Source organism: Dipodomys ordii, unplaced genomic scaffold (assembly GCF_000151885.1).
Source record: "Dipodomys ordii isolate 6190 unplaced genomic scaffold, Dord_2.0 Scaffold126, whole genome shotgun sequence".
Lineage (NCBI taxonomy): Eukaryota > Metazoa > Chordata > Mammalia > Rodentia > Heteromyidae > Dipodomys > Dipodomys ordii.
In genome coordinates, this window is record NW_012267342.1 from 7,634,153 (window position 1) to 7,645,630 (window position 11,478).

General features: G+C 38.4%; 1 protein-coding gene across 2 annotated transcripts in view; it reads right to left on the bottom strand.

Moving 5' to 3' along the window:
- Spopl (speckle-type POZ protein-like) overlaps positions 1 to 11,478 on the bottom strand; it is a 50,643-nt gene that overhangs the window by 38,518 nt on the left and 647 nt on the right. The window lies entirely within an intron of this gene.

Genomic DNA, 11,478 nt, shown 5'->3' on the forward strand with positions numbered 1-11,478 from the left:
GAGAAGTGAGAAAAAGAAAATGAAGTTGTTGTCCCTGGGTAAGCCTAAATAACATCTGCATGCTTTAGAATAAACAGCACTCAGCCATCCAAAACCAATCTCTAAGAAGTCAATATTGCTCTAAGCCACTAGTATACCAACTTGTTCAACCACTTTGGATAGTAGTATGGAGGTTCCTCAAAAGACTCCACATAGCACTCCCCTATGACCCAGCAATTCCACTTTTGGGCATTCACCTGAATGATCACAAACAAGACCATACTAAAGCTACCAGCACAACTATTTTAATGCAGCATTATTTACCATAGCTAAGATATGGAACCAACCCAGATGCCCCTCAGTAGATGAACGGATCAAGAAAATGTGGTATATATATACACAATGGAATTCTATGCCTCCATCAGAAAGAATGACATTGCCTCATTTGTTAGGAAATGGAAAGATTTGGAAAAAATTATATTAAGTGAAGTAAGCCAGGCCCAAAGAAACTTAGGTCCCGTGGTTTCCCTTATTTGCAATAACTAGTATATATCTGAGACAAGCAGAAACGGGCAGATGAGTTGATGTTAAGCGAAATGAACCCCAAGATAAGGACTCAAATGGTTTTTCTTTCTTGCTATTGTTTCTAACATATTTATAAGATTATTTCTTTGTTGCTTTGTATGTCCCTCCCCCACAGTATAACCCGCTTTCACTGTATTTGATGTTGGTATAATTTGGGGCGGGGACGGGAAAAAACAAATTGATTAAATAGGGATATAGGTGGACCCATTGCAACAATGAGATATACAAAACAGTATGTCAAAAAATGAACTTTACAACTTTGGCGGGGAAGGGGGGGGGACACAGACACACGGGAGGGCAGGGATGGGGGGAAACAAAGGAGGCAACAATGCTTGATAAGAAAGGTACTCATTATCTTGTTCATGTAATTGTAACCCCTCTGTACAGTATTTTCACAATAAAAAAAACTTAATAAAAAGAAAGTATAAAGATGATAGATATGAACTATCACATTAAAGTATGTAAATAAATAACACACTGGGACATGATAAATTATACAGGTCTCTAGACATTCACAGAGAGAAAGCCCAAGGAAGGATAGTCTTAGAAGAGGATCCAAAGGCAAAATAGCTATGTGCATCTGATCATATAAAATAGTATTTATCCAAATGAACTCGAGGAAATGGAAATAAGAGTTTTTCTTCTTAGTTTGTCACTGTTTTTGTTCTCTTTTCCTCTTGTTCTGTTTGTTCATTTGTCTGTCTTTAGGAGGATAAGGAGGAACAAAGAAATGGTGGGACAGAGGATGAACAAATGCAACAGTGATACTATGTTGAAAATGTGGACACTATGTTGAATATGAACTATACAACTTGTGGACAGTGAAAGCAGGGAAAAGCTGGGAGAGCGCCAGGGAAGGTTGACATTGTTTAAAAAGAAATGTACTCTTGCTGGGCACCAGTGGCTCAAGCCTGTAATCCTAGCTACTGAGGAGTCAGAGATCTGAGGATCAAGGTTCAAAGCCAGCCTGGGCAAGGAGAGTCATGAGACTCTTAACTTCAATAAACCACTAGAAAACTGGAAATGGCACTGTGGCTCTGAGGGATAGTGCCCAAGTCCAGAGTTCAAGCCCCATGACTGACCAAAAAAAAAAGAAATGTACTCTTCATCTATCTGATTTATCTATTTAACTATAACCTCTGTACATCACCTTCACAATAACAATACATATATATACTTTTTAAAGAGACTGCATAATGTCTTGTATTTCCTGCTTTTTACTTTGTCTCCATTTCTCACTATTTTAACTTGTATACTAAAATAAATCCTTGTCAAAACTCCTAACCTTGTGAGATTCTCCTTGTTATGAAATACAGTAAAATTCTTTTCATATGTGGACCTCAAAAGCTGAAGACAGGTGGGGTGCTGGAGGCTCACGCCTGTAATTCTAGCTAGTCAGGAGGTTTAGATCTGAGGATTGCAGTACAAAGCCAGCCCAGGCAGGAAAGGTTGTGAAACTTTTATCTCCAATAAACCACCAGAACATTGGAAGTAGTACTGTGGCTCAAGTGGTAGAGTACTAGCCTTGAGCTGAAGAGCTGAGGGACAGCATTCAAGCCCAGAGTTCAAGCCCTATGACTGACAAAAAAAGAAAAAAAAAACAGCTGAGGACATCCCTCAGCCCTCATCTGAAAACAGAAAGACTATACTGATATCAGTTCTCAACCTGATCTAGATTCAAAAAATCCCAGTCCAAATAACAGCAAATTCTTCTTGGAGTTATCAAGGAACTGATTCTATGGAAGGCAAAAGCCCCAGAAAAGCCAACACTGAATTCAGTCGGAGGAATGACACAACTTCACTTTAATATTTAGTAAACATCTACAACAATTAGGACAGTAATGTACTGATGAAAGGATAACTCAACAGAAGTGAAACAGACCACACAAGTGTGATTAACCAATCTCTGATAAAGGAAAAGGGTAACATAATGAAACAAATACTGTTATAAGGGTGAAAACAAACTATTGTCTACTCTCAATCAACACAGGACACTTCAGTAACCAGATGTGATGGGGAAAGTGGAAGCCCAAACCTGCAGGTTAAAGAATGGAGTCTAGTTCAAAAATTTTTACGAAGCTTGATTTTCAGCCTAACTCAGAGGTCCAGAGGTGGGGCCAAAAGCTCAAATCCTCTAATGAGTCCTCCGGGTGACTGACCTCATCTTGAGATTATCTAGGGCACTGGACTCTTATTTACCTCATGAGCATGAACTTTAGTTATCAAGGTGGGTCATTATGAATAAAAGATAAGTCTTACTGCTCTGAAAAATTTAAGTGCTTTAAGAGCTATCTGAGACAAAGAAATGTGTTTCACACTACACAATAATCTTTTCCTAAATGGTACTGCAACAACTAAGCATACACAAAGTAAAAAAAATTTTTTAAAACCTAGACACAGATTTTACACTCTTCACAAAAACTATGGGTCATATACCTAATTGTAAATGCTAAACTATCCTAATAGAGAAGAAAACTAACCGTCAAAATAATGAAAAGACAAGGTACAGACTACTGAAAATACTTGTAAAGAATACAACTAATAAAGATTTATAATATAAAATATATAAATTCAACAATAAGAAATCAACTGAAACAGGAGTACTACCTTAATAGACACTTTAGGAAGGAAGATATATGTAGATCAAACATGGACATGCAAAGGCTCTAAACATCACCAAGGAGAGTCACCAAGGAGATGAAAATAAAAACAATGAGATACCCCTATACATTCATTAGAATGGCCAAAATAGAACACTCACAACACCTAACAGAGAAAAGGATGTGTCATTGTAGGAACTTTCTGACTTGCTCATAGGAATACAAAATGACACAAGTACTTTGGAAGATAGTTTAACAGTTTCTCACACAACTAAATACACTCGTACCATCTAGCAATTATTACCTACAGGATCTGAAATTTCATGACTACACAAAACCTTACACAAGGCTGTTCACAGCAGCTTTCTTTTTATAACTGTCAAAACCTTGAAGCCACCAAAATATCTTTGCTAGGACAAATAATGTATGTATATACAGTCACTATCGTATTTCTCAGAATAAAAAAGAATTACCTACAAAGCCATAAAGAAACACAGTGGAAATGTAAATGGATACTAAGTGAAAGAAGCTAATATGAAAAGGGCAACACTGTATGATTCCATCTATACCACATCTTGGAAAGGTCAAAAGAGATGATAATGATAAAATAACAATAGTAATAATGATAATTAGTCAGTGGTCACCAGAGATTGAGTAGAGAGAGAGAGATGAAAAGGCATGTGTGCATAAGCGTGGGCTTGCTAGTACCAGGGTTTGATTTAGAGCCTAAGGATTTGTTTGCTTACTCATAGCAACCACTCTATACTTGAGTACAATTCTAGTCAAGGGTTTTTCTGGTTAATTAAAGATGGAGTCTACAGGATTTTTCTGCCCAGGACAGCTTCAAACATCAATCTTCCATGTCTCAGTTTCCTGAGTAACTAGGATTACAGGCATGGGCCACTGGTACCCGGCTCACAAAGAGGGTTTTTAAGGGGAGTAATCCTACTCTGTAGGATACTGTAATGGTAGACATATAGCCTAAATTTATCCAAATCCATAGAATACATAATTTGATGACAAAAAAAATCTGCTAGACTCTATGTCCAACTAAAGAGCTAAAATATAGGGAAGAGGTGTGGTTCAAGGTGGTAGAGGTAGCCAAGTAAGCAAACTGAGTAAGTGCAAGACCCGTGATTCAAATCCCACTTCCAGAAAAAAATCAAAACCCAAAAAGTTCACGTCTTTACTTGGGAGAGGACACAAGAGGTAAGGCACAAAAGTGTTTTTATACAAAATTTTAAAAAAGTTCAATTTCCTTCAGAAAACACAGTATCTTCTTTGAGAAAAACTTCTTTTAAAATGTTTTCATTGTGTTACTACCTTTCAGACTACAACCTTTTAGATGTGTATTAACTATGAAAAGAAATAACCTTTTCTTTGTTTTTTGTTATCCTGAATCATTTGTATTCCTCCATCTATTAAAGGAAGAAAGTAAGCACAATAATTCCAGAGCAGTGGGATGGAGGTCATATTTTTTAAACATATTTACATAATTTGCACAAAGGACCACTCCCATCATAGTTCCTCCTCTGGCATCTCTAATGACAAGCAGAGTTTGAGGCAAAGGATTATACACAGAGGATAATATACAGGGAATAGTGTTTTTTGATATAGCCCGGGCTAGCCTCAAGATCCTTTGGCCTGAGCCTCCAAATATGGGGATTTCTGTCTTGTAGTTTATCTGATTTGGGGAAAGGAAAATCACAGAAATGGTGGGACAAAAGGCAAAATAGAACAGTGATACTTATTAGATATTACCTTGGAAATGAACTTTATAACTTCAGGAGGAAGGGGACCAGAAGAGGGAAAAGTGGGAGAAAATGAGGGAGGGGGTAACACTGTTCAAAAAGAAATGTACTCATTACCTGACTTCTGTAACTGTAAAAAAAAAACAAAAAAAAAGCATACTTGTGGTAAGTGGCATTGTGGATCAAAATGGTAGAGCACTAGCCTTGAGCAAAATCACTCAGGAACATCATTCAGGCCCTGAGTTCAAGTTCTATGACCAACAAATAATGATGATGATGATGAAGAAAGAAGAAAGATGAAGCAGCAGCAGCCAGGCACTGGTTGCTCATACCTATAATCCAGCTACTCAAGAGGCTGAGATCTGAGGATCACAGTCCAAAGCCAGCCCAAACAGGAAAGTCTGTGTGAGACTCTTAACTCCAATTAAATCCCAGAAAAAGGTGGAGGTGGCACTGTGGCTCCAGGTAGAGTACTAGACCTGAGCAAAAGCAGCTCAGTCATAACACCCAGGCCCTAAGTTCAAGCTCTGGGACAGGTAAAAAATAATAAAAATAAAAAGTATACCAGAGGCTAATGCCAGTAATCCATAATCCTAGCTACTCAGATGGCTGAGATGTAAAGATGGAGGATCAAAGCCTATGCTGGCTAGAAAGTCCATTAAGATTTATTTTCAATTAACCAGAAAAAAAAAAACAGAAGTGGAATTATGGCTCAAGCAATAGAGCATCAACCTTGAGCAAAAAAAGCTGAGGGGGGGGGAGGAGGAGGGGGAAGAGGAGGAAGAGGAAGAACAGGAGGAGGAGAAGTAGGAGGTAGCAGCAGCAGAGGCAGAGGAGAAGGGAAAAGGAAAAAAAAGAAAAAATATATACACCACCACATCCAGGTGTTTAAAACTGCTAGCTTCTATCTATGTCAAATTCAGTCTCACATAATTGTATTACACAATTCAGAACATGCTAATAATTAGGATGAATAGCCATAATATATGAAAACCATAAAGTTCTTTTATAAGTATTTAGTAAGACCTACAACGCTAAAAACAGGAAAAAGGCAAAAAACAAAAGGAATTAAAGTCAGTAAAAAATGCAAAATAAAAATTTGAAAGTCATAATTTTCTTAACATAAAAGGTAAATGAAGACTACCTTAAATCGCAATAACATCAGGAATTTCAGTAGCAAATTTTAAGAGTTTATTATTTTAAGCCAGATGCCTTCTATCCCATTTGTTGATTTTTTAATCCATTTTGCTGGTTATGGTGGCTAAATAGGCTATATAATTTCAGCACTTGGAGGATTGGAAGTTCATGGACAGCCTGGCCTCACAGAAACCCTGTCGAAAGAAGAGGATGGCAGTTCAAAGCTAGCCAAGGCAGGAGAGTCTGCAAGCTTGTCACCTCCAATTAACCACTAAGATGTCAGAAATAGACGTGTGCTCACATAGTACAGTGCTAAAAAAAAAAAAAAAAAAGAAAGTTCAAGGATAGTGCCCAGCCTCTGAATTCAAGCCCCAGGTGGAGCACAAGAAAAATAAGCAAACAAATAAATAAAACCCATTATCTTCATTGCCACTTTTAATTCACTATTTCTTATTATTGACTTTATTAAAGTTTCACAACTCCTGTGTTTTCAGACTTTCTGAAATACCATTTCTCTATACACTGTCACTGCACTGCCCTCTCTACCTAGTTCTAGTTGTCTTTTAGGAATACTCTGCCATAGTGCCATTTTCTTTGAAAAGACTTTCCTGACATCCCTTCTCTGTGCTTCAAGGCAAACCCTGAGTACACTGTTATGACAGCATTACTCACATTAGAACATCTTGTGTGCCCATTTCACCTAGTCCCGAGTTTTAATCATATACCTCCAAGTCTAGAATTCAGTGTCTTATCAATAGTGGGTCTTTCCCCCTTACAACTTATGAATTCAGAGTTATTTTTAAATGTTTAATGTATGTATAGAATACCCAGATGGTGATAAACAGGAACACTGGTCTGAGCTCAAAAAAGAAGGCAGAGCTCATGCTATAGATGTAATTTTATTCTAAATTTAGGATTGTAGCTTTGGCAGTTTAAAACATAATTCATCATCAAATAGACTACTAAGAAACTCAAATTGTTTCTGCATGTTGCTAAATCCAAAGCACACTTTGCTGATTTCTCAGCTGCACTCAAAATAGCTGACTGGCATTCCCATCTTTTTCATGTAATCTATTCCTTGGTTTCAATGATGTCATCCAAATTTTCCTTGAACCTCTTAGTTACTCCTTCTCAGTATCCTTTTTTACTTTTTTCCCCCCAATATGTAAGTACTCTAGAACCATTAGGCCAAGGCTCAAGCCATCTTATCCTCTATTTTTTTTCCCCAAGCACTCTTACCCTCTACTCGAAGGCATTAATTAAACTATGTGCTGACAATTCCCAAATTCATCTCCAATTCAAATCTTTCTTGATATAGAAACTACTTGTAGACATCTATTTCTCTCTCTCTCTCAAGCGTAATGTTTCAAACATTAATACCTCTCCTTTCCTGATACTACTTAATTAAAATTCTGCTCTGCCTCCAGTATTCCCTACCTTAGGGATAAGAATCACCCTCTCTTTTCCTTAGGCTGCCAAATATAATCCATTAACAAATCAATTTTAGGTCCCAAATATTATCAAATTGGGCTTCTTTATCACCAATACTGCTAACCTGAAGTAAGGTTCCATCATTCCTCAACTACTCCCTCCATCCCCTCCATCCTCCATTGTGCTAAGGATGAAACCCAAGTGGTGCTAGAGATAGAAGTCACAGCCTTGAATTCTTGTAAAGGCTACTAAGTAAATGCTGTTCCACTGAGCTATCTCCCCAGCCCTTTAACTTACTTACATCTGAACTCAATACCAATGTCTGTTCTGCAAGCTAATAAATTGGCCCATAGGCTAAGAAACGTATCAATCTGACACACCAAAGCATATATTTTAGTGAATGTTACTAAAGCACCAATACAAGTCAGAAACGAAAATAAAACTGGTCTTTCATCACAGGTAACTTTGAGAAGCATGGACCCAACTCTTCTCCCTGCATGAGCCTTTTACCGATTTGCCTTCTACCTAGCAACCAATGGTATTTTTAAAGCAAAAAAGAAATTCTGAGTAATTTATTGAGTAGCTTAACATTCTCTACTGACTTGCTTTTGCTCTTAGGCTTAAAAATACAAAATGCTTAGCATGGATATTGGCCGTTGTGATCTACTCTGGTCTCACTTCCCATAAAACTACTCTAACATGCTAAGGTCCACAGTTTCAGAAAGGTGAAATAACCAACATCACTGTGTTACTACAGTTCACTCTACATTTCAGACTAAAAGTCACTTCTACAGAGAACCATTCCTTAATGGATTAGTGGGCTTCACTGTTTACAATCATTTTCCACTGGGGCAGTTATATCTAAATATTATTTTTGTAATGTTTTGTTTGGTTTTTTTATGCCCCAGCTGAGTTCTGTCTACATAAATACAGGTACCATTTTACCATTAATGTGTCACCATCGTCTAGCAGAGTGTCTGGCACAGATGAGCTGTTTAATAAACTTTTGCTAAGAAAGCAAATCCAAACTAGGAAACAAAACGACGAATAGACCACCCAATATACATGTCTACAATATCTGGTCATGTATAAAGCTTGAGATAAAACTGGGTACCAAGTGTTTTACAAAAGTTCATTTTTTCTTTCTCTACACAACCTAAAAGAGATAAGGAAATTCAAGGGTTGATATTAAATTATAAAAAGTAAGTTTCTCATAAACATACAGAATCTTATCTAAAGTAATCACAAGGAAGTGACAAGTGAGAAAGCCCAAAAGAGTGAGAAACAGACTCGGGAGTCATTCTGCCCACTGCTTTGCTCACTGAACTGTACCATTTTGTGGAAGTTGAGGAATGTTTCAAGTTCCTCCTGTGAAAAATGGAGATAATAAAATCTGCATTGAAGACCACAGAGTCTACAGGTTAGAGGCACCGCTCAGCAGCAGAGAGCCTGTGGCAAGCACAAGGCCCCAAGTTCAAAACCTCACTACTGTCAAAGAAACAAACAGGCTCACTGAGTTTAAATAAGTTAATATATAAATATCCTGAGACAGTGCTTAGCAGTGTTTTATAAATATGAGCTATCGTGTTATCATTAATAACATTGCCAATCCTCTCAAATTGTATCTACTTTGTTTACTGCCAGTGCATACTAGAATATAAGTTGAAAAAGAAAAATGCAGAGGTCACATTATTAACATTATTATTTGACAATTTTCTCCAACCAGGGCTCTGTAGGTATTAAGGCCTACAAAGACTGATTTATGTTGACTATTCAGTTCTCTCAAGAACAGTATATAAGGAGTACCATTAAAGGTGCTCAAGAGATGAAGTCATTCATTACACACCTTGAATAACTTAAGAGTATTAGGACTGATTTTCCATGGGATCACAGAAGGCCCTCAGGTATCCCTAATACAAGGCCCACAGCAGGTGTTTTTAAAATATTGTTGGAATCTTTACAAACCAGAGGAATCATGTTAAAGCCTAGGTTAACTTTTCTTTACTCCTTCAAAGTTTTCTATAATCTTTTAAAAGCCAGATTCTTAGGGGAGACATTTTTCTTCCAATTGTGCTGCCTGTATTATTCCAAGTCCAATACTCAGAATGGAGACACTAGGAAACCAGGAAGCATTTTATTTTATTTTTACAGGCATGAGATGGCAAAGGATATTACTTTGTTCAAGGCCAGGGAAGAGTCTTCTCTTCTCAAAGGCAGTGTCACTCAGTATGGAGCACATTGCTTTAGTGGTGCAAAATAATTTTGTGCTAAAAACGGGAAAACAGTTCCATTTCAATACTTACATATGTACTTATTTTACATGTAGGGCAGTTTTTACATATTTTACATTTTGAATAACAGATTTCAGATTTTTACTTAGATTTTGAGAATATATGAAGTGACATCAAGGAAAATGTAAGCAAATATGGTGAAAAAATTTTAAGTGAATAACATTTGATAATTAAGCAAAGGTATGTAACTATGAATGAGTGTAACAAGTTAAGTTCTATCTAATGATGGAACATTCAACCTAAATGGGCTTGAGGAATATCCCTCCCACAAGTTTTAAGTGTTTTGTAGCACTAAAATTGTTTTGTGTAAAACGTTCACTATCCATTATTGTCAAATTTCCACATGGTTCCAATTCATTCTTTTTCAAAACTATAATCCAGGTTTAGAAGTTCCAAATAGATACCTGAAATAAGAATGAGCATATCTGAGGCTAAACTGTATTTTTCAATTGAGAAGAAAATGCAACTATGCAATAAGGATATACATATCCTATGTACCAAAAGAGGTATTAAAAAGAAACCAGCTTTCCGGTACCACCCTTCACTAAGAACTAACCTTTCAATAACCGAAACAAGTAAAAGTAGTAATAAAGGTAACATTTATCAAAAGGTAACCATGTGCCAGGCACTGCTCAAAGCAATTTACCTTCATCAACCGGTGTAATCACTACTATTCTGAGGCTTATCAACAGACTCACTTTATAAGACTACTACAGGCCAGAGAAGTTAAACAACTTGCCAAAAGTTAGAGCTGGCAAATGCCAGAGCAGAAATCTGGCAATCACACTACAGAGTTTGAACTCTTAACCACTAGGCCACATTACTCTCAAGAATGAAGTAATGCCCAAGTCCCAGCCTGGTGAATGAGATATCTATCATTTTCTAAGGTATAACCCTTTCACCACTTTAGTTTCCAGTCCTAGAAACAGTGTAATTTTAAGGAAAAGAAGAGTGAGAAGACTACCATAATCGGGAAAGCGAGGTCCAGGATTGTTAAAATATAGGTAAAATCGTCAGAAAGAATGGCAGGTGGCTGGATGACAGTATTTATAGACCTGAAAGATTAAACAAAGTTAGGAGGAGGAGGTGAATCTCACTTCTAGATTGTGACTACGGTAAGGGAGAAAATTCTTCTAACCCTTTTCCTTTATATCAGCCAGCACACAAACAGGTTACAGGCAAGACCGATAAATAATAATGGGGGGGGGGGGAAGGCCAGCAGCAAGAGATAGGGGGAAAGTCAAGATCTGGATCTCCAAGACTTGGTCCCTGAGATTGGCTGGCGGCTACAAGTGAGAACTCACGAGAAGGCAAGTGTGGTGCTTGGAGGGGGGGGGGGGGGGGAATGGCATGACCACCCGGGCGGAGGGTGCACCGCGTGGGTCCGGGGAGCTCTGGGCTCCCCGGCGAACAGACGCAGACCTCGGGGTATTTGGATGAGCACGCATGGAGGGGGGGGGTGCGGTTCTTGTGGCTGTGAGCAGGGCAAGCAGGGAGGGTGGCAGAGCGAGCCAGCAGGCTGGCTGGCGCGGAGCTCCTCTGAGAGGAAGACATTTGGACCGGAGGAAAAGGGGCGAGGCCGGTTGGAGAAAACGAAGGGGGAGAAGGGGGACCCTGCTGGGCGGGAGGCCGGGAGATCCAAGAGGGAGGCCGCCATCCCCCTCGGAGAGGACGGGCGTGAGGTGGGGGGGGGGGGCGGGGGGG